The following is a 13,762-nucleotide window of genomic DNA, read 5'->3' as shown; positions in this document are numbered from 1 at the left end:
CTTCCTCAACCAAAGCTAATTCTGATTGAGCACAGAGTGATAAGGTGCCGGAGTGGGAGGAGAGTACACACTGGCAGAACTTTCTGGGCAGAACATTCTAGGCTCCCCTTGCATGTCCTTCCTGGCAGGGACATGCAGTTTTCTAGTGGGGGCGGCTGTATGCCAGGGGAGCATAGGCCCCTGGGGCCTGCGACAGCTTTGTGGGTGTTTGGGTTTCTCCTTGTCCTGGAGCCTCCATCCTTTCTTCTCTGAGTGGAGAAGGTGATGCAGGACCACTCACACCAGGTGGCGGGGAGCCATAGCACCATAGCACCATAGCACTCCTCCTTCCTTCTCCGGATACTCGGTGCACCACACCAGCTAGGTGTGACTTGTGTCCACTTACAAACATTCTCTCCCTTCAGTTCCCTCTGCAGCACAGGCAGGGTCGAAGGTTGACGTTGGAAGGAGGAGGTCTCATTGAGGAGAGTCTGGCTCTCTTGACGGTGGAGGGCTCCCATTGTCACATCGCTTACCCATCCCAGTCAAAGGTTGGTGCCTTTGAGGGTAGCCACAGGGTTGCTAGGCACACCGTGGTTCCTGTGTGCCTTCATGCTGGTGCCTTTAAAGAAGAAATTTAGGGGTGTGTGTATGTGTATGTGTTTGTGTGTGTGTGTGTGTGTGTTACATACCTAGAGAAATACAGGGTTAATATCTGTTTGGTTAGATGAGCAATCACTAGATTGCTGGCAGGGCAAAATCACCACACAAGTCAAGATAAAAGCCATCTTATCACTCCAGGCTCTGTCAATCTCTTTCCTGTCCTCTAACCCCCACCACACACACACACACACACACACACACATACATACACACACACACACACACACACACACACACACACACACACACACACACACACACACACACCCTACCTCTCTCGTGGGCTGGTTTGACTTATCATGGAACTTTAGTTTTGTGGTGCTAGGATTGAACGCAAGGCCACACACGTACCAGGCAAGTGCTCCTTGGCTGTTCTGTGTCCAGTTCTGTTCTGCAGTCAGGAAGTTGGTACCTGTGAGTCTAACCACTTTTGTCAGACATTCTGACGTTATGTTTGTGGGACTCAGCCATATGATAGTTGATGTTGTTCTCATTACTAAGTTTGTAGAATCTTAATTTATTTATCTTGCCATCACTAATAGATATTGGGGGCGTATGACTCCTTAATGACCTCTGTCTATGTTTTGGATGCACACACATTTCTGGTGTGTGTATTCCTGGGAGAGGAATGCTGATCTGAAGAGTTGTCAGATTGTCTATGACTTACATACTTTTTCCCACTCTCGTCTTTTTTTCTTTTTGGGTCACACCTGACAATGCACAGGGGTTACTCCTGACTCATGCACTCAGGAATGACTCCTGGCGGTGCTCAGGGGACCATATGGGATGCTGGAAATCGAACCCCGGTCAGCCACATGCAAGGCAAAAGCCCTACCCGCTGTGCTATTGCTCCAGCCCTCACTCTCATCTTTTTTAACATGACCTGGCTGAGAGGGAGGTACTTGAGGTACTTTGCATCAGTACTTGAGGGTGTCTAATATATGTACATGGTGGGAAGACCATGCAATATGCTTCATTTTCTTCAATGCCATAGTTGGTCCTGTCCATCCGTATGGACAGTATGACACTGAGCACAGGGGAAGTGTTTACACCATGGAAATTGGCAAATGCTACTCAGGTTTAAGATTTATAAATAGATTGATAGATAAAAGGCTTAATAGATTTATTGTTTTGTCGATTGTCTTGAGGCATATTTAGAAGGTAAAAAATGTTAATATTGAAGATTAAACTTGTAATTTTGGGTGGGGTTCATTGGGTCATACCAGGTGGAGTTCAGGGGCATTCCTGACTCTGTGATCAGGGGTCACTTCCGATGGTGCTCAGAACTCAATATTCAGTACTGGTGATTCGGTACTATCTGGCCCCCAAATATTTAAGGACAAAAACTAAAACTGGAAATAGTGCAAAAAAAGAGCTAAAAATTTCTCCAATATTGGGGGCTGGAGTGATAGCATAGCGGGTAGGGCGTTTGCCTCATGTGCGACCGACCCAGGTTCAATTCCAAGCATCCCATATGGTTCCCTGAGCACCACCAGATGTAATTCCTGAGTGCAGAGCCAGGAGTAACCCCTGTGCATTCCTGGGTGTGACCCCAAAAGAAAAAAAAATCTTCAGTATTAAAAACTATTACCTACTTCAGGAAAGAAGTTGTTCATGTCACTGATGAGTGAATAAAGTTCTGGCTATCTGATTCTTTTTCATCTTATTCTTTAACACAAACAAACCAGTGAGTGCTCTCACAGAGCCTGCTACAAAGCCCTTCTTAGCCTGGCCCTGACCACAGGTTACATTCTGCTATAGCTCATTTTACCAGATGTTTCTCCAAAGTAGTGTTCACACCAATTTAGATATTTGTTGGAGGTTTTCTATTTAAAATTTTTTAAAAAAATTTTATTTTATTTTATTTTGCTTTTTTGGGTCACACCCGACAATGCTCAGGAGTTTCTCCTGGTCTTGCACTCAGGAATCACTCCTGGCAGTGCTCGGGGGACCATATGGGATGCTGGGATTTTTTTTTTAAAAAACAAAACAAAATTCTGAGACTGGAAAGATAATGCAGTAGGTAGGGCACTTGCTTTGTAACACTGCTAACCTGGGTTCGATCTTTGGCACCTTTGTATTGTCCCCCAAGCTTGTCAGGAGTGATTCCTGAGTACAGAGCCAAGAGTCAGTCACACAGCTGGGTGTAACTCAAAAAATGAAAAAAGAAAATTCAGAAGGACTTCATTCCCTAGAAATGAAGATTATTGCTAGGCAAAAAGGCTGACCCATGCTGGTTGACAGTCAGTGGCAAAATATTCCACACCAGGCTTGGGGATGGCTCACCAGCAGAAATACCTGCTTTGCAAACCTACGGTCACAAATTTGATTCTTGGTGCTGCCCATTATTGCTTATCTGTGCCAACCATTCCCAATGGTCCTATTTGGGGCCTTTGGAGCCAAAGTCCTTCAGACTTTTGGACATTTGGCAACACAACAGCGTGTGCTTTTTGATGTAGCACGACCACACATGTGCGAGTACCACAATCAAATATGCAACCCCAGGAAGTACAGCAATTACAGGATATGTGAGCACCATGAACAGGAGTGTGACTCCTGTCACCTCCACCACTTGTGTTTCTGCAGTGCAGGGACGCCCTAGTTAGTAGTACCATCAGATGGGTGTAAGCACCCCAAGGAAAGGAGGACACCCCTTGGTGAACGCATGTGTAAGTACTGCACTAGAAGTGTGTGGTGGCCAGCCAGCACCCAAAGCAAGTGTGTGACATTACAGCCAAGCTTGTGTATAACCCTGGTCCTTCCAGCAAACGGGTGGGAAGGAGAAAAAAAGAAAGAAAAAAAAAACCTTTAAGACTAGAAAGAACAAAAAATGACCCCAGAGAAATTGTTGTTTTCACTGGGCCACTTGCTAAAACGTGATTCAGCCGGGTCATGGCTGAGGAAGAGCAGGTAGAGTCACTTGGCTTCCTGGAGGAAGCTGCATGCTGATGGCCCCAAGAGTGAGTAGGGCTAGGAGCACACAGGTACTGGGGAGGGGGGGTGTGGAGTGGGAGACACAGTCTGAGGGTGCTGTGGGCTGGGACTTGCTCCGTTAGCAGGGCCCAAGGCTGGAGACCTATGGCCACCTTCTCTCCTTCCTCCCCCACTGATGTAGCCTATATGGGGGAGGGGTTCCTGTCCTCTGTGCAGGAGGCCCATGACCCAAGTGGAGGGAAGCTGGGTCAGGCAGAGACTAGTTTCAGTAAATTCTGTTCCCTGCACAGGTTTTCCCTCATGACTATAAGGTTTGTGACTTGTTTATCACTGTTCAGTCTAATCTCAAATTGTTCAGTATCTTGATATCTGGAGGCAACACAGTGACCTGTAAACTAATAAATAACCATTTTTCAAAAACATGCACAGGGGCCCAGAGTGGTAGTTTAGCGGGTAGGTAGTTTCCCTGGCCTGTGGCTGACCTGGGTTAGAAACCCAGCACCGAGTATGGTCCCCGGAGCCCCACCAGATGTGATTTCCCTGAGCATTGCTGGTTTGGGCATGGCCCCCAAACCAGAAACCAAACCAAAACAAACAGACAAACAAACAAAAAACAGCACAGTCAATGCTGGCTACTGCCACAAGCTAAGCTTGGATGAAAAGTGGGGGTTCAAAAGGAGGGAGAGAGAGGGAGAGGGAGGGAGAGGGAGGGAGAGAGAGGAAGAGAGAAGGGAGAGAGAGAGGGAGGGAGGAAGGAAGGGAGGGGGAGAGAGAGAGAGAGAGAGAGAGAGAGAGAGAGAGAGAGAGAGAGAGAGAGAGAGAGAGAGAGAGAGAGCCCCTGCCATAGAGGCAGGCTGAGGTGGGGTGGGGGTTGAAGGGAGGGAAACTGGGGACACTGGTGCTGGGAAATGTAAATAGTTGGAGGGATGGGTATTGCTGGAACACTAAATGACTGAAACCTAATCATGAACAGCTTTGTAAGGACCTATCTCACAGTGGTTTAATAAAAACATTAAAAAATAAAGAAAAAGGAAAAAAGAGAAGTTCAGGAAAAGTTGGATGTACAGACCTGGAAGAAAAATATATAAAACAATGCAGATGGCATTGATTCATATCGTCACGGTGACACAGCAGGTTGTTTCCCAGGCTCTCAAGGGGAAAACCCTGTTTGAGTATAGAACACATAATAAATAAAAGTGGAGTGAAAGATTAAAATAAGTGGAAAGTACACACAGACCCTTTCTGAAGCTTGTGAGTGAGCCCATTGTTCCTTCTATTTGCAGGAGAGGTACTTCCTGCTCCTTCTAGCGGAACTCATGGTGTGGTCAACAAGCCATCGCAAGAAGTCTGAGCGGTGAAATGTGCAGAGCCAAGCTCTGTGCCCCTGGCTGCACTGTGCAGGGTAAAGTGTGGTTTCCCGGAAGTTCTCAAACAGGCAGGAGCAGTACAAAAGAGCCAAGGGGTGGAGTCTGGCTTCTCCACCACTGCAGCAAGGAGGATGCAGAAAGATTGAGTGGGGGCTTGAAAAACAGTTAGGAAAGTTGGAAAGTCCTAGATTCCTGAAATGTGAGAGTGATGTCTGGACCTGATTCGCAATGTCTCATGAGAAAAATGCACCATTTAGCTTGTCTCAAAATGGGAATGACCTGAAGATAAAAAAACAAACCATGCTCAAGGCCACTCTCCACGCATTCAGATGAGCCTCACGTGTGAAGGGACTGGCAAAGGAACCCAGGTGTGCAGGACCTGGGGCTGAGATCTCCAAGCCTGCTCGGACTGGGACTGGGCCTTCTCCACCCAGACCCCCCATTTTCCAGTAGTTTGGCAGCCACACCCACAAACTGCCCCCGGCGTCGTGTAATCCCACCAACAGTAAACATCCAGAGAATATAAGACCAAGTTTCCGGAAGCTAATAGCCTTGTTCTCCCTCTTGGAGAACCTGACAAGCTACCAAGAGTCTATTGCCTGCACTGGAGAGGCTTGCAAGCACCCGATGGCGTATTCATATTCCAAATATAGTAAAAGATATATACATACCTCTCGGAGAGCCCGGCAAGCTACTGAGAATATGCCGCATGCACGGCAGAGCCTGGCAAGCTACTCGTGGCGTATTTGATATGCCAAAAACAGTAATGATAGGTCTCATTCCCTTGACCCTGAAAGAGCCTTCAATTGTTGGGAAAAACGAGTACGGAGAGGCTGCTAAAATCTCAGGACTGAGTGTAATAGAGACGTTACTGGTGCCTGCTCGAGTAAATTGATGAACAACAGGATGACAGTGATACAGTGATGGTCTGAAAAACACATTTGAATAAAACTCCAGACCTCTGCCTTTGTTCTGTTTTGGTTTAGCTTTTAGGTCACAGCCAACAGTGTATGGGAGCTACTCTAGCTCAGTGCTCAGGGGGACATTTAGTGGAACTTAGGGCACCATGCAGTGCCAGGGGTTGAATGTGAGACATGAGCTCCAGCCCTGACAGCCATCAACCATCCCCATGCCTCTGCCTTTAACTCCCGTAGTGTTTCACCATCCTGAGTGGCTTGACACAGGGAGCTTCCTCCCTCACAACACACCTGGAGGCCAGAAGATCTGTCATGCTGATGTGTCCAGATTGGAACTTCTGGTCTACCCTTTCCCAATGGGTCCCCATCACAGTCTACCTACATTTCAATGAGTACGAATTTCATTCTAGCTTCTTAGATCAAGCATCTGAGAGTCTTCAATTTCTGACCTCCCCACCTTTAGGAATTGCCTCTCCCTAAAGTATAAGCAAATCCATAGTGTCCACCTTGAAATCACGAGTAGAATCTAACCCTTCTCACCACTTCCTCACCGCTGCGCCACAGCTTGAGCTGTTTTGTCTCTTCTCCTGAATCCCCTTACAATCTCTCTCTGCTCACTCGGTCCATTTTCAGACCCCCTCCAATGGGTCTCAGTGACCTCCTCCAGAGGAAAAGCAGAAATTCTTCCTGTTATCCACAAGGCTCCTAACTCCTGGTCCTCATAATATTTCTCTTAATCACTTAGCTCCAGTTAAACGCACCTGGTGGAGATGACTGGGTGGGAGAACCTGGAGCTAGCTCCCCTTGCATTCTCCAGAACTGACTCACGTGGGAGGGGGACCTCTGATGTCTGGGTATTAGACACAGATAAAGTGCTCCATGCCGTACGGCCATGAATTAACATCTCATACTCGACACCACTGATGCATCAAGAGGAGTACACCACATTTGATGGAGTGTAAGGTAGAAGGCAACCAATCTCATCCTGGTTAAAAAAAAAAATGAGCACACAAAGACTCAACCTGTAACGTGTTAGTAATCTCTTATAGAAGGGTTTAATGGTCCAGGGTGAGATACAAAAACCTTCACACACTTATTCTAAAGAAATGTTTTTGGGGGGCTGGAGTGATAACACAGCGGGTAGGGCATTTGCCTTGCACGCGGCCGACCCGGGTTCGATTCCCAGCATCCCATATGGTCCCCTGAGCACAGCCAGGGGTAATTCCTGAGTGCAGAGCCAGAGAGCCAGGAGTGACCCCTGAGCATTGCTGGGTATGACCCAAAAAGCAAAAAAAAATTTTTTTTTGGATTATTTTTGGCAGATTTTTCATAATAAACAATACAAAATAAATGACTTAGGACCTGCTTTGGGGGCCGGCTTGAGTGGCGGTGGGAAAATTCAAAATAATGGTGGTGGGATTGGTGTTGGAATGTTGAACGTAATAAATTATTGTGAACAACTTTAAATAAATAAAATTAACTTTAAAAATAAAATAAAATACAAAAAAGTACTCCATGTCTTTTCTTTTTTGCGGGGAGAACTCTCTGCATCTTTGTCTCTTGTCCCTGGGGAGCAGGGACCAAGGCTGATTCGTGGTGGTGGCCTCAGCCCAGACAAGGAACTGACTCAGAATAAAGGCTGTCTGAGGATAATTTAACCCGAGGAACCCCTCTGTGCAAGGAATCAGGAAGCCTGATCCAACTAGACCTACCAAGCAGGTCTGAGCAGGTCACAGCCCCCCTCACGGGGCTCAGTGACCCCATTTGTAAAATGGTGTCAATGGAAAGAGTTACCTCTGGGGTTGTCTGATTTTTCTGGTCAAATTGTTTCAGAAGAGCGACCTTGGACCAAAATGTTTCCAAATACCTTAGAAATAGCTCTCTCTCACACTTCCCTTAATTTCTTAATAGCCATCAGCTTCTGCTTCTTCTGTTGCACACCCAGCCTTTGCCTACCGGTTCTTCATTCTTTGAGTTACCTTTGTACTCAGAGCTTACTCCTGGTAGTGTTCAGAGGCTCAATGAGGTGCTGGAGAGCAAACTCAGGAGGGCCACATGCAAGGCAAGCACCTTAACTCTTGCCCTCTCTTCCCTGTCCCTCATGTATAGGACTTCTGTGCCCAACACCAAAGTCCTAGTGTTATCTTATTGTCAAAATGACCAGGGGCCCATTCTTTCCACTCCACACTTCCTGTTACCTATGGTTACCACTGTTTGGAAATTATTGGAAATTGCCAGTTGCTACCAACTCTAAGAGTTTTCTTGTTTTTGCCAGTTCATTTGCTTTAGTAATTCACGATGAATAGCTACAACTCAAATTTTGAAGCTAAGGGGTGACACAACTATATGCTTTGTTTTCAGGCATAAGCAGGATACTGGAAGCCAGCATGAGACCCACCAGAAGGTGAAAGCCATAAATCTCTCAGGCAACCACAATAGAAAATAAGCCCCCACCCCCGCCTTTGCTCCTCCAGAGCATTTCAGCAGATTTTTGTTCCTATAAAAAAAAGTCTCAGATCAAATTTATGAATTTATTGCCACTCAGCAAAATGCTTATCAGTAGGACACAGCTTGCGTCTGAGGACTAAGAGACTGTCCTGGGGCTGGAGAGTCAGTACAGTGGGTAAAGCACTTACTTTGTGGGTCTGGAGCGATAGCACAGTGGGTAGGGTGTTTGCTTTGCACGTGACCGACCCAGGTTCGATTCCCAGCATCCCAAATGTCCCCGGAGCACTGCCAGGGGTAATTCCTAGTGCAGAGTCAGGAGTAACCCCTGAATGTAACACAAAAAAAGCAAAAAAAAAAAAGAGCACTTATCTTGCAAATAGCCAAGTCTGGGTTCAGTCTCCAGTAGGAGACAGATAGGATGAGAACGGGACACTGGGACAATCATACCAGCGTGTGATTTACACAAGAAACACTATTGTGCTCAGAGGACCAGATGAAATGTGGAGTTTGAAACCCGGTGGCAGTGTGCAAGGCAAGCACCCTGCCCACTGAACCATTGCTCCAGTCCTTCTGTTGTTTTTATTCATTTTAGTTTATTTTTTTTTTGCCACACCCAGTGATGTTCAGGAGTTACTGATGTCTCTGTGCTCAGGAATTACTCTTGGACGTGCTCAGGGGACCATATAGGTTTCAAACCCGGGTCATCCGCATGCAAGGCAAATGTCCTACTCGTTGTACTATTGCTCCATCCTCTCCTCCCACGAATTGTTTTTAATAAAGAGTAGTGTTCATGGCACCTAAAACCAGACACCTTTTGGTGTATTGGTGGGCATTTCAGCTGGGTCTATGGTTGGACTACTGTGAATAGTCCCACTCTGAGCCTTCAGATAATGCCCAAGAATAATATTGCTGGATGGGATCATATTCTCATTTTTACTTTTAAAAGGAGTCGTTCTACCTTGTTTCATAGGGGTTGCAACAACTTACATTCCCACCAACAGTGTTACAGATTCCACTAAAAAAAAAAGTGTCTTCATTTGTTATCTCTAGGGTTTTAGACTTGCTTAGCTGGGATAAGAAGAGTTGTATTGAATTCATTTTGACTCAGAACTGAAAGTTGGAAAGCTATATTTTGAGAGGCTGATGAACTTCTGGGCTGAGTTCCCTTGTTTATGACGGAGAATACATCTTATAGAATTGATGTGAGACCTGTGTAGACAAGACCATTCTGGGAATTTTCAGCATAGAGAAGGAACTATGAGTCAAAAGAAGGAGGAAGACAAAGTTCCTCAGCGATGGGGTATAGGGAAAAGAGAGGAGGGGCAAGGAAAGAGAGTCTAGTTCCTTGAAACTTCTTCAGTTCTGGGGTTTTGGAGATGGACTGCAGTGGGGGAAGGTGGGAGGGCGGGAGAGTGGCCGGAATGGAGATTGGAGCCCAGGGGGTTCTCAAGACCCTGGGGTGGAAAGGATCCCCTGGGTACATGAGAATGTCACTTGTTACTTGTCACTTGTCATCCTGTTGATCTTCGATTTGCTCGAGCAGGCACCAGTAATGTCTCCATTCGTCCCTGTCGTGTGTTAGTGTAGCCCAATGATATCTGCTTGCTCCAGGAACAGGAGGAGCCTCAAACTATTCATTCAGGGTTTTGACGAAGAAGTCTGACCATCTCATAGGTGGGCGGCTACTCGGTCTTTTGACGTTCTGTGAAATGCAGTCGGTAACAGCTCTAGTCCAGTGGTCATCTCTGAATCGCATTATGTGTCCAGCCCATCTGATTTTTGATGCCTTGGCAAACGAGACAGTGTCCCTGATTCTTGACCGCTGAAGGAGGTTGGAACTCCCAATTTCTTCTCTCACTTGAGTGAAATATGATACTCCAAGCGTAGCTCTTTCGATTCCTCTTTGGGACACCTGAATAGCGTTCTCATCCTGTTTTCATAGGGCCCAGGTCTCTGAGGCATATGTTAGTGCAGGGAGAACTAACATGAGAATAATGGAAGGATTTCATATGCTTGGGCACACACCACACACAGCGAGGGAAAGAGATGCAGATGAGACACATAAGCACTGACCAAGAGAGACTTGGAGTGTTGGTCTAGATCAGCCAGACAGGTTTGAGGAGACAGAAGGAAGAAAGGTGCTAGACAGAGTGAAGGGCATGGAGAAAGGCAGGAAGGGCTGCTCCAAGCAGAAAGAAACTCTTTGATTGCTGAGTTTCCTTTTCATTGGGCAACCTTGGGCAACTTCATTATTAGTCCAGAGCCATTGCCTTCCTGTACCTCAGCCTCTACTCTGCAGCTGCTTCCTAATACCCTCGAATAGCACAGGATGCAGAGGCTCAACATTGGTTCAAGAAGTTCAACCCAGTCGCTAAATTCTTTAGATAGTGCCCCAATGGACTGTTCTGAAAATTAATGTGCTCTGTAGGAAGATTCTGCTCAAGATCAAGAAAAGGGTGGTGCTGTGCTCCTCCTCTCTGTTTCTCCTCCCACTCTGCAAGGAACACAGGGGAGCTTTCGGGTGTGGGCACAGAAGGAGTTTCGGGCCAGTGCTTCCATGCTGGGAGTATCTGCCATAATGCAAACTGCAGGGTCCGCGCCATAGCTCACAGCCAAGCGCTTTCTGAGGAACCCAGGAATCATGGCTTGTGCTCTTTTAACTACTATTTTCAGCTGATTGAGAGCATTGGGAGGAAAAGGAGGAAGGAACTTAGAGCTGGAATAGAGTGGGGGGCAATGGCCCTGGAGAAGACCTAGGGTTTGAACCTGCCAAGAACTTGTCTGGAAATTCCAATAAATTTTGGCTTACTCTAATCAATTAAGATGAAAAGGGGATGCTGGAATGTTCGGGGGTCTTCTGGCTCCATCATCCATGGTTCTTCCAGCTCATTACTACCATTCCTGAGATTATTCTTTTTTTTTTTCTTTTTGGGTCATACCCAGCAATGCACAGACATTACTCCTGACTCTGCACTCAGGAATTACCCCTGGTGGTTGGTGCTCAGGGGACCATATGGGATGCTGGGAATTGAACCCAGGTCAGCCACATGCAAAGCAAATGCCGTACTCACTGTGCTATTGCTGCAGCACCAAGATTATTCTTTTTATTGTGGGGAAAGTGCTATGGATTGAATCCAGGGATTACAAAAATGCAAGGCAGGAGCTCTATCACTAAGCCATGCTTTTGCCCTCCCCCCCTTTTTTTAACTTTAAACACCATGGCTTACAAAATTTTTCACAATACAGTTATTTCACAGCAGGTATGGTTTTTGCCTTTCACTCAGCCTACCCGGGTAAAATTCTTCCGTCCCTCTCAAAGAGCCTGGCAAACTACTGAGAGTATCTTGCCCGCACGGCAGAGACTGGCAAGCTACCCATGGTGTATTCGATATGCCAAAAACAGTAACAACAAGTCTCACAATGGAGATGTTACTGGTGCCTGCTCAAGCAAATTGATGAGCAATGGGATGACAGTGATACAATGATACAGTTATTTCAGGCATTCAATGTTCCAGTACCAATCCCACCACCAGTGTGGTCTTCCAGCATTGTTCTCAGTTTCCCATCCAACCTCAAGCCTGGCCTCTTAGCAGACACAAAATAATTTATTTTATATTAATTACTATAACAAAATGGCTAACGGAATTACTGAAAAATATTTAAGTAAAAGAAAATTTATGAAAATTGTTTTATCTCACAATGGGGTTATTTAAGTCCTTGTCTGAGAATTTACTAAACTGTTTGTTGCTAGCTATGCTTTCTGTTTTTGTTTTCGTTTACTGAGTTTAGCTGGCTTTGATACTACTTTCCTGTCTAATTCGCTGTGCTAGTCTTGGGCTGTGGGTATTTTGGGATTTTGAGGTGCCGTGCAGCCATACACGCAGTCACCCAATCCAGGAGCCCAGGATTTGTAGACCTGGACAGTTCTTGGCTGGACCTCTCCCAAGGGAGCCCCAGAGTTGTCAGGCATGTGTATCTGTGATTCTCAGGAGTGTGGCTGGCATCTCTTTCGAGATTAGTTGTGAAGCTGGGCTGCTGTGTGCATGGCCGAGGCTGTGTGATTTGGTCGCAGATGCCAGGGTTTCAGCAGACTGGAGACCCAGCCTCGCCCCTTCCTTAGAGCATCCTGATGGTCTCTCTCCATATCCTGAGAAGCTGAAGGACCTTTAGAGGGAGGAAAGAGGCCTCTTAGTTGAAAGGAGTTTGACTTCTGGAGGTTCTGGGGATGCTGAAAGCTTCTTTCCACCATTTCCCATTCCTCCACAGCTTTGTCTCCTTGTACCAACTGTCCTCAGGAGCCCAGAGAGGTGGGCCTGCCCAGGCTGGGCATCCTCTAAACCTTCCCTGTGCTTTCATATGAACTGTTCCATTCAAGGTGGACTTCAGTTCTGCTCAGCAAAGATGTTTCTGCCCAGGGTCAAGGGAGGGGACAGACACATCCATTGGGAGTTCTCTACAGAGAGCAGACTGGGGGAAGAAAATATGGGCCAAGCCACCACCTAGCCTACACTCTCTGCTGGGCCTGAGCATGGCATGGGGGTGGGAGATAGGCCAGTTGTTGCAAGTCTGTGATAGAAAGATGCTAGACTGGTTCAGAGCAAGCCCAGTGGAGGGAGATCCAGAACAAATGTGGTGAGGATGTAGGGAAGGAGAGAGAAATCTCCACCAGGAGAAAGAAGCCAAAGAGAGACATAAAGGGAAAAGGAGAACATATCCATAAGTAAATAAACCTTGGGCCAGAGCGATAGCTCAGCGGGTAGGGCGTTTGCCTTGCAAACAGCCGACCCATGTTCAATTCCTCTGCCCCTCATGGAGAGCCCGGCAAGCTACCGAGAGTATCGTGCCTGCATGGCAGAGCCTGGCAAGCTACCCATGGTGTATTCGATATGCCAAAAACAATAACAATAAGTCTCACAATGAGAGATGTTACTGATGTCCGCTCAAACAAATCGATGAGTAACGGGATGACAGTGACAGTGACAAATAAACCTTATTTCTCTTTTGTCTATATATATACATATATATGTATACATATATATGTATATATATATATATATTAAAGAGAAAAAAGGAGACTGGAGAAGGCAGAGACATGGAGAAAGATCTGGGAAACAGACAGGATAACTGTGTCCTCCCGAAAATGGGGGCTAGGAGAACAGCTGTGTGCCAAGGAAAAGGAGCAGGAGGACTAACCCTGTGGGTTGTCATGACCCCTGGGATGGACTGTTCTCTTCAGCAACGCTTCAGTGAGCCCAGACTGCCCCCCGCCAACACACACACATGACACTCCGCATGCAACCTCTCCATGAACCAGGTGCCTCCAGATGTCCCAGTTGCTTCCTGCTCCCCATGGTTTGGGCACTGGTGGGGGCTCCTGACTGTCTGCCCATATCCCCAACGTTTTTCTGTAGTGAGTGTCAGACATCAGCTCCCACTCCACTGGCTGCAAGGTGG

The sequence above is a fragment of the Sorex araneus genome, chromosome 4 (assembly GCF_027595985.1).
Source record: "Sorex araneus isolate mSorAra2 chromosome 4, mSorAra2.pri, whole genome shotgun sequence".
NCBI lineage: Eukaryota > Metazoa > Chordata > Mammalia > Eulipotyphla > Soricidae > Sorex > Sorex araneus.
Note: the sequence above shows the minus strand (reverse complement) of the source record.